This window comes from Halichoerus grypus, chromosome 14 (assembly GCF_964656455.1).
Source record: "Halichoerus grypus chromosome 14, mHalGry1.hap1.1, whole genome shotgun sequence".
NCBI lineage: Eukaryota > Metazoa > Chordata > Mammalia > Carnivora > Phocidae > Halichoerus > Halichoerus grypus.
In genome coordinates this window covers 90,791,456-90,805,188 of record NC_135725.1, presented here as the reverse complement: position 1 = coordinate 90,805,188, position 13,733 = coordinate 90,791,456, and positions in this window count along the sequence as shown.

Below are 13,733 nucleotides of genomic sequence, written 5' to 3'. Positions count from 1 at the left end.
TGCCCTGCAAAGCCAAACCAGGCAGAAGAAAGACACACGGAGGCCATGGAGCCCTCCCCTCCACTGCAGGTGCACCCACGGGTCTGGGTAGGCGAGAGATGGACACAGGAAGCCCTGGGGCGCATCACTGTCGAGAAACGGGCACCTAAATGGCTGCTGTCCATGCGCAGGATCATCTGTCCTGTCCCCCGCCCACGGGGGGACAAGCCCAGGCGGCAGAGCAGGGACCAGAGAGATAAGGGTTGGTTGAGTGAATGAGACCTGAGTGTGGGGGGGGTCACAGATGTGCAAAGATGACGGGCCGCCAGACCAGGCCCCGGTGGGGCTGGAGAGGCCACGGACGCCGAGCACGAGGGAGAAGTCGGAACCCAGGGAGGCCCCTGGGCCTGGGGCAACAGGCAAGCCTCCCGGAGGCCGGGGAGGGACGTAGCACCTAGGAGGACAGCATTCTGGTGGTCGGGGGCACCGGGGGGTATCTGGCTACAGGACCAGTCCCAGAGGCCTTGAGGCAAAGCTGCCTTGCACAGAAGACAGGCGGGCCCACCCGAAGGCCCCCCCGAGAGGGGGCAGCCCGCATTCTCCAAACTGCCCTATAAGCAGATGTCTGGCATTTGAGATCAAGACTCGCCCCGGACAGTCCCCACCGCGATCAGGGAGTGGCCACAGCGAGGGGGCGGGGCCGGCTCCTTGGGTGGCACGTGAGTCAGCACAGGCAAAGTGGGGGTGCCCCGGCTGTGGGCGAGCCTCCCAGCGGCCTTGGTACCACCAGCCAGGTGGCTCCAGTTGGAAGACGGCAGAACGAGCAGCGGCTCCCTACTCTGGGGCAGTGAAACCCCAAGGCCTTCACGGTGCTCCTTCCTGGGCGGCAGAGCTCTGGGTCCGAATCCTGATGAGTCCCAGCCGGGCATCCTTGGGGAAGCCCTTCTCCACCCAGATCACCAGAGGACTCGGGCGCCACAATGATTTATCTTCTGGCTGTTTTCAGCCCGGTGGCCTGGGAGCGAAGGCCCAGATTGGGGTCGGGAGCCCCGGGATGCAGGACCTCGGGCAGCCGAGCACACCTCCGTTGCTCTCTGGATACGGGGAGATCAACAGATGCTCCGAGCTGCTCCTCCTAAAGGAGGGAAGGTCTGTGCGGCTCTTAGTAAACAGCAGAGTGCTATGTACACACGTTTATTTTTAACAGGATTCCAAAGGCACTCTCTTTCTCTAGCTGGGAACTGGGCTGCGGCGCTGGCGTTCCTGTTGCGGTTGACAAAGCTGAGGCAGCGATCACAGAAATCATAATTACCGAGGACTAGGAATCAGCAGGAGCTAGAAAGCAGGTCCACGCCCAGCCTGCCACCTGCTTCCTTCCATGTCACCCCCCACCCCCCGCCCCCGCCAGCCTCGGGGCAGGAGCCGTGACTGTCCTCAGACACCAGGACACCGGGCCTCAGAGAGGTTAACAACCGGGCCAGGCCAGGTACCAGGTCAAGGACCCCAAAGTGTCCTTCTAGCAAGGGACAAGGGTAGGGGGAAGATGCTGCACTGGGAGTAGGCCAAGGTCAGGGATATTCCACTGGAGTCAAGAGGAAGGGACACTCAGATGAGAAATGCAACCAGGGGGAAAAGCTGGAGTGGCTCTGGGCCCCACAGGGGGAGGGAGGGAGCCGGGCCAATCGCAGGGCCTCTGCCGCGATGTGCCGCTCCTTGCATTAATGGATTTTTACAAACAGGCAATTCGAGCTGGGATAAGGAAGCAGCGCTCAGCTATCCTCCAGCCCCGGCCCGCATCCGGTGACCCACCTGTCTGTCCCGGGTGCCCCGTGGACACCTCAAGTGCTGAGCCGCACAGCCCCCTCCCGCATGCCCTCTGACCCCTGCTCCCAGGCCCTCCTGGCTCAACACTGGTGTTTAGGTACCAGTTGCCCTGCAGAGGCAGGGTGGGTTGCGGGTGGCACCCAGGGCGTCGCCGGCACCCTGTCAGGAAATAAACACCGCTCGCTGCTCAGGGCCTGGCTCCCCTCCAAGGCACTTCGATGGCTGACCTCATTTGGAACCAGTTTCAGTGTTTTAATAAGCCCTTTGCTTTTTTGCATCTCTCCGACACTGTCATCCTCTGCGTGTAATCCCCCATTGCCTCTGCCACGTGAGGCTGGCTCCGGCTAGCTTCCCGGCGCCCAGATTGTAGCAAGTGGGGGGAACTGAAGCCAGGGGTGGGGGGGTGGCCATAAGCCACATGGGCCAGGCCAGGCCAGGCCACTCCCCAGAGACCACAGGGCGGCTGCAGGCTGGGCCCTTTCGGCTTGGGAAGGAACAATCCAGCATTCTACCTGAGGGGAGAAGCAGACACGGGGCTGTGGAGGGCTGACTGGGGTCTGCCCGCAGATCAGGCCCACCTCCGGGTGACACATCCCTCACACCCCTCCCTGGTCCTGCGCAGCTTGGAGCTGCCACACCCCATGTGACCCTGACATCCACCATCAGCTGCTGCAGAACACCAGGGATTGGGCTGGAGCCACCCAGCCCAGGACCCTCTGGCCTGGCCCCCGCTCCTTAAGCCTCAGCCAAGCAAACACAACTCGGGCCCCAGGGTCGGAGAGGCCTGTCCCCCAGCCCCCTGCCCCCCACACCCACTCGGGGGCAGGCGTGTTTGGAAATCAGATCAGGGACGCTGCAGGGCAGCACCTTGCAGGCTCAGTGCAAACCACATCTGAGGTCCTGCCCCGGGGGGAAGATGATGCAGAACAGCCGCATCTGTGTCCCGGGGTGGGGACACTGGGGACACGGCCGGGGGAGTGCTGTCCCTTGACATTTAGATGACTGTCACCAGCAGGAACGGGTTCTTGCCCCAGTGAAAGTGACAGAGGGGGAGAGGCAGGAACACAGGACTTAACCTCTCTGTACCTGTTTGCTCATCTCACTTTGGGCCGTTGGGGGGGGGTGGTGATGGAGCCGCGCTGACAGGAGGGGCCCAGCTGCTGGGACAGCCTCCCCGCCCGACTCCGTCGCTGCCGGCTCTCTGTTACTATTCAAGTGCACATGTGCCCCAAATAGGTCACACGGCAAGTAAAACCCCCAGAATCCCCTCCTCAAAAAATAACCACTATCGGGCGCCTAGGAAGCTCAGTCAAAGTGTCTGCCTTTGGCTCAGGTTATGATCCCGGAGTCCTGGGATCGAGCCCCGCATCGGGTTCTCTGCTCAGCGGGGAGCCTGCTTCTCCCTCTCCCTCTGCCCGCAGCTCCCCCTTGCCGCTCTCCCTGCTCTCACTCTCACTGTCAAATAAATAAATAAAATCTTTAAAAAAAAATAACCACTATTGGGCGCCTGGGTGGCTCAGTTGGTTAAGTGACTGCCTTCGGCTCAGGTCATGATCCCGGAGTCCCGGGATCGAGCCCCGCATCGGGCTCCCTGCTCGGCAGGGAGTCTGCTTCACCCTCTGACCTTCCCCCTCTCATGTGCTCTCTCTCTCTCATTCTCTCTCTCTCAAATAAATAAATAAAATCTTAAAAAAAAAAAATAACCACTATTAACAGCTCTGTGCATCCTATCTCAGAATCCCTTTTCACTATTTAAATATATTTCTAACTTCCGTTCATTATTTATTATTTAGTTGTTTATCATGTGTATTACATGATATAACATTTACCATCGTAACCATTTTTAAGTGCACAGTGCACGGCATGAAGCACATTCCCACTGTTGTGCAGCTGTCCCCTCCATTGGTCTCCAGAACTTTCCATCTTCCTAAACTGAACCCTGTCCGTCCCCGTGGAACACAGACCCCTCCCCTCCCCCCAGCCCCCGGCCCCCACCCTCTACTCTCCATCTCCATGGATCTGACCCCTCTGGGGTCCTCCGAGTCCTATAGGATTTGCCCTTTTGTGGCTGCCTTATTTCACTCCGCCTCAGGTCCTCGAGGCTCTCCCACACTGTAGCAGGTGTCACAGTGCCCTTCCTTTTGAAGGCTCAGTGACAGTTCGTGGTGCAGACAGACCCTGCTTTGTTGGTCCATCAACCGCTGATGGACACTTGGCTGTCGTGAAGGTGCCGCTCTGGACATCGATGTGCACACACCTGCTCGAGTCCCTGTTTTCAGTTCTTGGAGGCTCCTGGCGGAAACAGGACGGCTGACTCATGTAAGAATCCTGTGCTCTCGTGGATGCATCGGTGCTCCTCACTGGCGTACCAGACACTTGCTCCGGACCTTTCCACCTCCGTGTTGGACGCACATCAACTGTTAACACACCCGGCTGACCTTGTTCCTTTGACTAGCTCTCAAGTGTTCCAGCATAGCGGTGCTCCGATCGATGTGACCAGCTCCCCGTTGGCAAATATTTGGGTTGTTTGTTTTTTAACTAAACTAGCAGGGGTAGTGGTACGCTGAATGCTCATGCATGGCTATCCTTTGTCCTTGGGCCTATGATTTCTCAGTATAAATCCCTGGAAGTTGAACCTTGTTTGGGGGTGGGGGGGTGGGTCCAAAGGCAGCTGAAGTCATTCCCAAGGCTCAAAGGCCTTGATCAAGGAGCTCGTCCAACCACTGACTGCTCTCTGCCACCCACCGAGGACAAAACTGCCTCCCTGGAACAAACAGTTTCTTACAGGTAAGTAGGTTTCAACCTTGTTGATGGGCCAAATTTGCTATTGGACCAGGCAGCCGCCCTCCGGCTGCAATCAAACGCATCACATACATAAACACAAATTCAATAAAGTCCAAGGCTCGCCATCTGCTTTTCAAAGAGGAAGCTGTAGAAATGAGCAGGTCTCCATGCCTGGGGGCCTCTGACATTCACGTGGTAAGAAGGGGACAGCGATCTGCCCACCCTGATCCAATTTTCCCACCGCTGATCGAGTTAGGGAGAGACTCGTCCAGTAACGCTCCGGAGAGGGGGGTGGGGGGGCGGGGAGGCAATTTAAAACGATAAGGACACGGATCTGCTGCACGTAGGAGGTAAGGGGGCGGCGGGAGCTGGAGGGCAGGCAGTGGGGCCGTCTTTCTGGTGGCACTTGGTCAATATCTGGAGCGACAGGTTGTCTTGGAAGGGCTGGCTTTGTGCAGAGTGTCACAGTGTCACGCACGCAAAGTCTGCGTCATCCGTCTCCAGACAACAGGAAGCAGAACTGGGATGTCTGTCACCGTGTGGTCACTGCTAAGGGCTCTGGGTCCATCCCGGGGCCTGTGGAGGAGCACTTCGTGGAGTCCTTGGTGTTAGTCTCCTGGTTGTTCACTGTCCCTGACAACATCTCAGCGCGGAGGCTGGTCTTTTAAAACCGAGACATCAACCGACATCAAGGGGCAGAGGAACTCCAGGGAGGCCTGCGTCTCCGTCCGGGAGCAGATGAGCATCCCTCGCTCAGAAGAAGGCCCCGGAAGTTACCGATAAGTCGTGTGGTTTTAGCATTTTGGTTATTTTCAGTTGTGCAGTCTCAGAATGCCAAGCAGACCCACATTTTAGTCTCAACCTGAAAGTATCTGCAGAAGAGGGACACTGTGTGCTTTGGTGGCTGGCCCACGTGCCAAGACCTGCAGGTGCCTCCCCTGCTTTGGCCAGGGGCCCGCTGGGCATACGGGGCGAACACGCTTTCCACAGGCTGTTTAATAATACTCAGGGCCTTCAGTCACATGAGAAATTAAACATGCCCCCTCCCAAATCCTACCAAGTGTCAGAAAACTGTTTTTAAAAGAAACAAAATGCAAATAGAATTGGTTTGAACAAATGAGTCTTTTTAGGGGATCAGAATTTTGTAGGAATCACAGAAAGATACAAAAAAAAACCCCAAATCAGAGGGAACCACGTCTCACGAGATGCCTAGATGGGGCAGCTGCTGACGCAGCTGGAGGCCCCCCCATCAGGAGCCGGAGAGGTGAGGCACAGGGGTGGGGTGCGGACAACAGTCAGGCGCCCCTTGCCCACCGCCATGGACAGCAGAGAGCCCCCAAGTCCCCAAATTAAAGCAAAGGGTGGTCACCATAGGAGGACAGTGAACAGAAAACCACATACCTCGGTGAAGCAAGGGATCCCCAGTCCAAGGGAACAATTCCCCGCCCACCTCGCCTGAGTGCTCGGACCTCCCCATCTTCCGTCAGAGGCTCAGAGACAGATGCAGGGGGAGACAGATAAACAGGGGATCTAATGCAGAAATAGGCACACTGACCACATGACCAAGCATGTGAGGAAAAGTAACCCCATAAGAGAGAGCCCTCACTTCAGAAACAGAAACCCTGAAGCCCGGGGGAGCGCACTGATTGAGTCAACAGAAGGAGACTTTAAAATACGCATAATTACTACCTTTAGAGAGATAAGAGGGGTTATCGGATCCATGAAGCAAGCATGGGCTTTTATATAAAAGAACTAATTAGAGATCTTGGGATTTAAAATAGAAGGGCTGAAAGCAGAAAGGAGACATCTGAGGAGCAAATCAGCGAGCTGGAAGATCAGGCCAGGTGCCGCACGAGGAGCTCGTCTTAAAGGGCAAAGTCATGGAAAGCAGGAGGCAGAAGTCGGGACCTTAGGGACAGCTCCAGATGCCCCTTGGCCATCTGGTGGACGTTCCCCAAGTGGCACAGTGAGGACAGAGGGGAGAAGGTGGCCACAGAAAGACCCAGAGCCACAGAGAGATGCCCACGTTTGACTCCAAGAACTCGCCAGGTGCAGACAAACGAACCAGGCCCATTCCAGACGAGTGGCCAGTTTCCAGGTCAGCAGGAGCAGAGCGAAGGTTCCCGTGCTCCCGGAGCAAGCTGAACGCAGGCGCCTGGAGCCATGGTGAGGAAAGCAGGGAAGGCACCTGTGAAGGTGTGGGAGCAGGGTCCCCGTCCCTTCTCCTACTGGCAGCACCAGCCGGCAGGAGACGCTGGTCCCTCCTTCCAAGCTCAGAGAGAAGATGCTACTCAAGGCACTATCCCAAGCCCCACATTCTGGTTTGGGAGCAAAAGAAAAAATCAGATGTTCAAGGACTCGGGAATGTTACCACCACCCTTTCTGAAAGCATTAAGTCCAATGACTTGATCTGAGAACATGAAAATCTTAACCCGAGGAAGAGGAAGATGGGACTTGAGAATTGATGAGGACATAAAATCTAATGGAGCTCGGAAGGAAGTCTGGGTGGTTTTGTTGTTATCAGGGGTGGGATCTCTCATCGTCTTTGTGTTAGGACTGGTTTCAAATACAAGAAAAATGCAGAGAATGAGATTATAAAGACTCATGTGCCCACCACTCAGACCTCCTGGGTGACCGTTGTGATATATTTGCTTTGTTTTTACAAAATAAAGACCCATCCCAGGTTCTGTTAAGCTCCCTAACCTCGCCTCAAATCAAAGCCATTTCTCATCACATAGCTAATTGGGTTATGGTAACAGGTACAAAAACATTGATTTAAAAAAAAATGTTTATTTTGTAACTGGCCACCTTGGAAACTCATAATTGTCTTGATAAATCTTCACTGGGTTCGCTTGAATTTACCAAGCGGAATTTTCCGAGTGTCAGGGAGTAGAAGTCACAGTACAGCCTCTCCTGGTTCAATATCTGTGTCTTTTATTTCTGTCCAGCGTTCTGGCCAGGGCTCCTGGCCTGGGGCATGCAGCAGCGTGGGGACGAGGGACGGGCAGCTTAGCTTCTCCCGGGCTTCCCAACGTGCAGGACACCTGCTGCCGATCGGTGTCAATACCCTTCCATAGGTTAGCAAGATTCTCCCTTTTTCTTTTCAATCAGCAAGAGCTGCTGACTTCGATTAGCTGCTTTTCCAGCATCTGTTCAGATTATCCCAAGCTTTCCCTGCCTTTCTAAGAATGCAGAACTGTGCTTCTCAAACTTTGGGGGCCCCAAGATCCCTTTACCCTCCTAAAAATTTCTGAAGACCCTAAAGAGCCTACATGAAGATTATAGGTTTTCAAGTTTTACTGCAGGATAACAAAGGAAAATCTACATAAGCAAAGATAAAACCCCGTCCTCCTGATGGGAGTTGTTGTCATGTTGCAAAGACAATGCTCTACCATATCGATTCTAATAAACACACCTTCCATCTTCGAACATCTCTGAAACTGAGATAGACTTTACAATCAAGGGCATATCACAGCGGAACTGGCCGCATTTTTTTCCCTTCCTAGTAATAAACACAATAATGATGTATCTTAAAAGAGATGATTTTTGATTTCTATACATGCTTTTCATATGATAGCTCATTTATTTTTTACACCAACCCTTGGAGTGGTCTTGGTGTCATTATTACCCCATTTTACAGCTGAAGAAGCTGAAGCTCAGAGAAGTCAAGAAACTTGTCCAAGGGCACACAGCTGGAATTTGAACCAAGGCTTTTGGTCCTAGCATCTCCGCCTCTCTTGCTCTACTTCTCCAGGTGTTGGGTTTCTTCAAGCTGATCCGCAATTCAATCCAGTCTTAATTAGGGCCCCTAAAGGGTTCCCAGTCTCACAAGTTGATTATACAGATCATTCAGAAGAGAAAAGCTCAAGAAACCCGTGAAGCAGAGTAAGAGGATATTGACAAGCTTCCACGTAGCAGCGGCTCCACGGAGCTGTGAGAGTCGCACGTGTCGCGTGCCGGTGAACAGACAGGCACGTGGGTCATAGGGCAGCAGAGGTTCCAGAACCAGACCCCTGCGTAGCTGAATGGATGCAATTTCCACTTCAATAGGGAAGCGGTGACACCGGGTTATTCGTGTGTCAAAACAAAATACAAACAAGACCAGGTAAACCTCTGGCTCATATCCACGAAAATCCTACATGGGTTAAAAATTAAACATCAACTCAAAATGGCACAAACAGTAAGGAAAATACATCTACTTTCACGAGCCTCCCAGCAAGCCTGGCGGATCGCGCCCATGAAAGCTGGCGGCCTCCACTCCATGACTGACCCTAAACCCAGGTGAGGACGGACACCCGCCTCGGAGGAAAGAGTTGTGACCCGTCAAACATCCTGAGTGTATAAAAAGTGTGTGCACATCAGTGTGAGTCACGAGGACTCAGGAATGGGAGAAACGGGCAGATGATCGGAGCAGATGTATGGAAGGTTCTCAACCTCACCAGCAGGCAGGAAGACACTAAGTCAACCAGCGAGAGAGAGTTTTCTGCCGACAAGTAGGAAGAAATAGAACGGATTACTGACACCCCATATTGGTGAGGATGCGGGGAGACAGCCCCTGTCCAGCGTGGCTGGGAGGAGGGCACATCGGCAGGGGCCCTCGGACGAGAATGCTCGAGGAGGCATCAGGAAGCAGCTTTCACGGAGAAGTGGGCGGGGTGAGGAAAGCCACAAGGTGAAAGCAGTGACCAGGTGCTGTCTCCACGCCGAGGCCAGGAGCGGCGAGGCCCCAGAGAAAGGGGCAGAGGAGCTGGTGTGTGGCGTGGACAGACACAACCCCACCTGACATGGGCCTACAGCGAGAGAACCGCAGGTACGAAGACCCCACCTCTCTCCCCGTCCGGGCCATGCCTGCTGGGAAGCTGCAAGGCAGAGGCCCAGCGCCGACCACCCCATGAAAAGCAGCCGCCACCCGCCTCTTACACACAGCCCTCGAGCCTCTTTTAAGAGCCACACGCTGCCACCTGTGGGGGCAGGGGCTCCTCAGCCCCAGGTTTCAGGGGGAGAAAGCACAGTTAGCCCGAGCAGCTCTGGAGAAGGCTCCCAGTGGAGGGAAGGGAAATGTTAATCTCACAAACGTGAGAGTCTCGCAAGTCGCCTACGGGGAACATAGGCCATCGGTCTATTTGTCTTGTGGTGGTGTAACTACCCCAAACCTCTCATCAAAACAAAACAGCAAGGGCACCTGGGTGGCTCAGTCGTTAAGCGTCTGCCTTCGGCTCAGGTCATGATCCCAGGGTCCTGGGATCCAGCCCCGTGTCGGGCTCCCTGCTCAGCGGGGAGCCTGCTTCTCCCTCTCCCTCTATCTCTGTCTCTCTCTCAAATAAATAAATAAAATCTTAAACAAACAAATAACACCCAAAACAGAGGGAAATGGCGCAGCGGGAGAGGCCAGGCCGGCATGGGGAAGGGCACTTGCCCTTGTGTGTGATGACAGCTTTCTAACAAGGACAGTGGCCCAGAGTCCCTTCCCCCACCCAGGAGCCACTCTGCACCCTCAGCTGTGGGAAGGGGGGCTGACCCCGTTTCAGGGTGACAAGGGTCAATGACAAGACCAGGGACAGTGGCGGGCACGTGGAGGGCAGGCTTCGCGGCTGGCACTTCCCTCCGTTTCCCACAGTGATTCGCAGAGCAGATCAGTGGCCTAGCAACTGACCTGGGCTGGGAGCAGGGCCGCCACCGGCCCCCGTTTGGAGACACATGCTAATGTGCTTCCAGATGTTCTCCCCAAAGCCTCGTGCGCCAGAGCGTTGCCAAGGGAAAGACAAGAATGCAAAGGCCTCTCGAGAGCCCAGGGGAGAAGGGAAGGCCTGTCAGGCAGGGCTGTGGGGTCCCTGGGGTGGTCAGTGGGAAGTGGCTATGGGCAGGGGCCACGGGTAAATGCTAGCCCCGCTCCAGGCTCCATCAGAGGTAATGAGGTTGTCTTGCCAAGGCTCCCACCCACCCACCGGGGATGGAGGAAACCAGCAGGACTGGGACTCTAAACACCAGCACCCAGGCTCCAGGCCAGAAGAGGACGTGAGATTTGGTGCTCAGCGCAGCCCTTCCTGCCAGGATGGCCGTGTCTGTGCTGGTAGGGCCCCGCCTAGCCTGGCCGAGCCAAGGGTCCCCTCACCCTCATCCTGTGAGGTAAGCAGATCCGTGTAGCTCAGAGACATACCTGGGGAAACTGAGCCTCGGAGGGGCTGAGCGAAGGGCCTGTATTCACCCACCCAGTGAGCAGGGCCAGAATCCGGCCCAGGCCTATCCGCCTCCAAGCCCTGTCTCTCCATTGCCCTGCCCCACGGCAGTGTGGAGCTTGGCTGTATGGCCACCCCCAGATCTGCATCCTCAGGTCCAAGTTCTGGACGAGCCCAGGCTGCGGGCCAAGCCCCGGAGCAGGCCTGGAGGAGGCAGCGGCAGGCCCATTAGAACATCAGTTCTGAGAGGGCAGGGCTGGGCCTGGGGAGGGATGGTGGTCTGGGCCAGCACGGAGAGCTAAGTTTGCCCCCCATCCAGGGGACAACGGGGAGCAGTCTGGTAGCTCAAGGGCCCGGGGCGAATGTAGGGCGGACTCAGAGGGTCGGAAGCTCTGCTGAGGGGTCTTGTGCTGGTCCAAGAGTCCCCAGGGCTGATGGGCTCAGACGGGCTCTGCCCCTTCTTCCTGGGAGGCCCTGGGACGGGGACGGGGGGCTCTGGGCAGGAGTCACCACTGAGTTGCTCATGACCTCTGTAGCCCGGCCGGTCACTTGCACTTCCTCATCGGTCCAATGGGAACAATCACAGTGGCCAGTGGTCTCCAGTGGGGGCGTGAGGAGCAGAAGGAGGCTGTGCTTCTGGCCACCCCTTGTCGGGGCTGCAGAAAACCCAGGACCAGCACAGAGCCTCCGGCGAATGCCTTCCCACCAAGGCTGACGCTGGGAGACAATGGAGAATGGAAAAGACAAAGCTCTGTCCTCACGGCTCTTCCAGCCCAGAGCAGACGGGCAGAGGATGAGGCAGCCCACGGATGAGACATGCCCGAGAATCAGGACCACGAACAACGTGCATGGGTGCTGGATGGAGAGGGACGGTGGGTGGGTGGGTTGGGGGGAGATTGAGGATGAAACTCACCCTCCATGCTTCTTTGGGGGGCTTACGAGAGGGCCGTGTTACTATAGGGAGACCCTAGCTGAGGCTCTTGAGCCACCCCAGGCGACCCAGATGTGGGGGTGGGAGCAGCAAGGCCAGGGCAGGAGGGAGCCTCGGCATCCCACACCTCACCCTGCACCCTTTGACCGTGGAGCACAGGGCTCGTCCTTGTCCTTGGTCTGACGTGCTCATTTTGCTTCCCCACTCCTAACCCCACTGTTCCCCCTTCCTCTCCTCCCACACTCTCCCTCCTCCTGGCCCCCAATCCAAATCTGCCACCGTCAGCCAGGGCGGCAGGGTCTGACAGGACAGCAATGGCCAAGCCCTTGTTTTCGATCTTTGTGCCCCAGAGAAGGTCATGTGCTATAGGGCCCTGGGTGGCGTGACCGCATGTGGCCCCCTTCCTGCGGGAAGGCCCTGCTCTCTCCCGGGGACAGTGACAGGGTCCCACCTCACACGACACCGTATTGGTACGTGTGACGTCTGCCAGTGTCACATCACCTTCACCCTTCCGTTCAAATGAACAGCATTCTGCATCCTCCACAAGCCTGTGCTAGAAGCAGACAGGTTATGGGGAGATCGCTTTAATTTTAGGATCCCACAGTCCAAATAGTCAAGGTCTTATTTTTATCTCCTGTTTTTCAGCAGGATAGACTCAGGGCTACACGGCAGCATAGGACGTGCTCAGTGCAGACTTCGGAGTCAGACGGGCAGGGGGTGGGAGGTGGGGGTGGCCACGGCGTGGCCTAGTGCCGGCCATTCACCTTCTCCGAGGCTCGGGTCCTTTAGTGCCAGACAAGTCCTTGTCTCCCAGGGCTGTCGGGACAGCCACGTGCTGGTAAGCTCACCACAGATGCCAGTTACCTATAGTACCGTCCTGGGTCCGGCTCCACCCAACCCAGGGAACCCTGTCTCCTCAGCCCTTGGAAACCTCGCCCGCTCTGAGCTCCCCGACTCCGGGGCCTCCAGCTCCGTCTCTGCACCCACAGTGTGTGGCACGTGAATGAATGAACGAGTCCATGCACGCACTGCCTGGATTTGCTCAAGCTGTGGAGAGTGGGCTGGCTGGGAAGCGAAGATGAGATCACCAGAGCTCTTGTTAATGCTTCTCTGGAGAAACATTCCCAGAAATGGAGGAGATGGAAGAATCTTCCGTAGCCCCCGCCTCACGCCCCACCCTTGGCAGGACTTGTCACGATGAACTGTGATTCACCCAAGGAGCCCCGAGGGACCTTTGCTTGATCCGCGGCACCTCGCTCAGCGTCACCTCATCCTCATCCATCATCCTCGAAGATTCCTAAAGAATGAGCATATCAAGCTTTGCTGTCACAACGTTGTAAAATGTTGCAGTAATTGAAAACCACCAGTAATTTCTGTTCAAACAGACGAGGCTGTCTTTTCAAACCAGAGCAATGGAAACACCGCGCACGCCACGTGTGCCCGAGCACCCACAGGCACCCCCAGCCCGCCCACTCCCGTCCCTCTGCACGCTCAGTCTCTAACCCTCTCGTTCTTGCTCTCTCCTGCATGCTTCGATGCCTTGTTATTCTCCCAGTCACGTCCAAAAGACACCCAATCCAAAGCCCTTGATCTGGAATGTGAGTGCACTCTGCCTAGCCAAAAATCACAAAATAATGGCAATGTCATGGCATTGCTCATCTCTCAAAAAAAAGAAAAAAAAAAAATCTAGGGGCGCCTGGGCGGCTCAGTCGTTGAGTGTCTGCCTTCAGCTCGCGTCATGATCCCAGGGTCCTGGGATCGAGCCCCGCATCGGGCTCCCTGCTCAGCGGGAAGCCTGCTTCTCCCTCTCCCACTCCCCCTGCTTGTGTTCCCTCTCTCACTGTGTCTCTCTCTGTCAAATAAATAAATAAAATCTTTAAAATATATATATATATATTCTCTAAATGGGTTTGACCTGGATGGATATTTTGGAATTGGGTAGACACAGGTTCAGTGACGTAAGTGGATCCACAGAGCCCATTCGATCAACAGCAAAACCCTTCAGGAGTGCAGACCCGGGGCAAAGAAAACAATTCAAA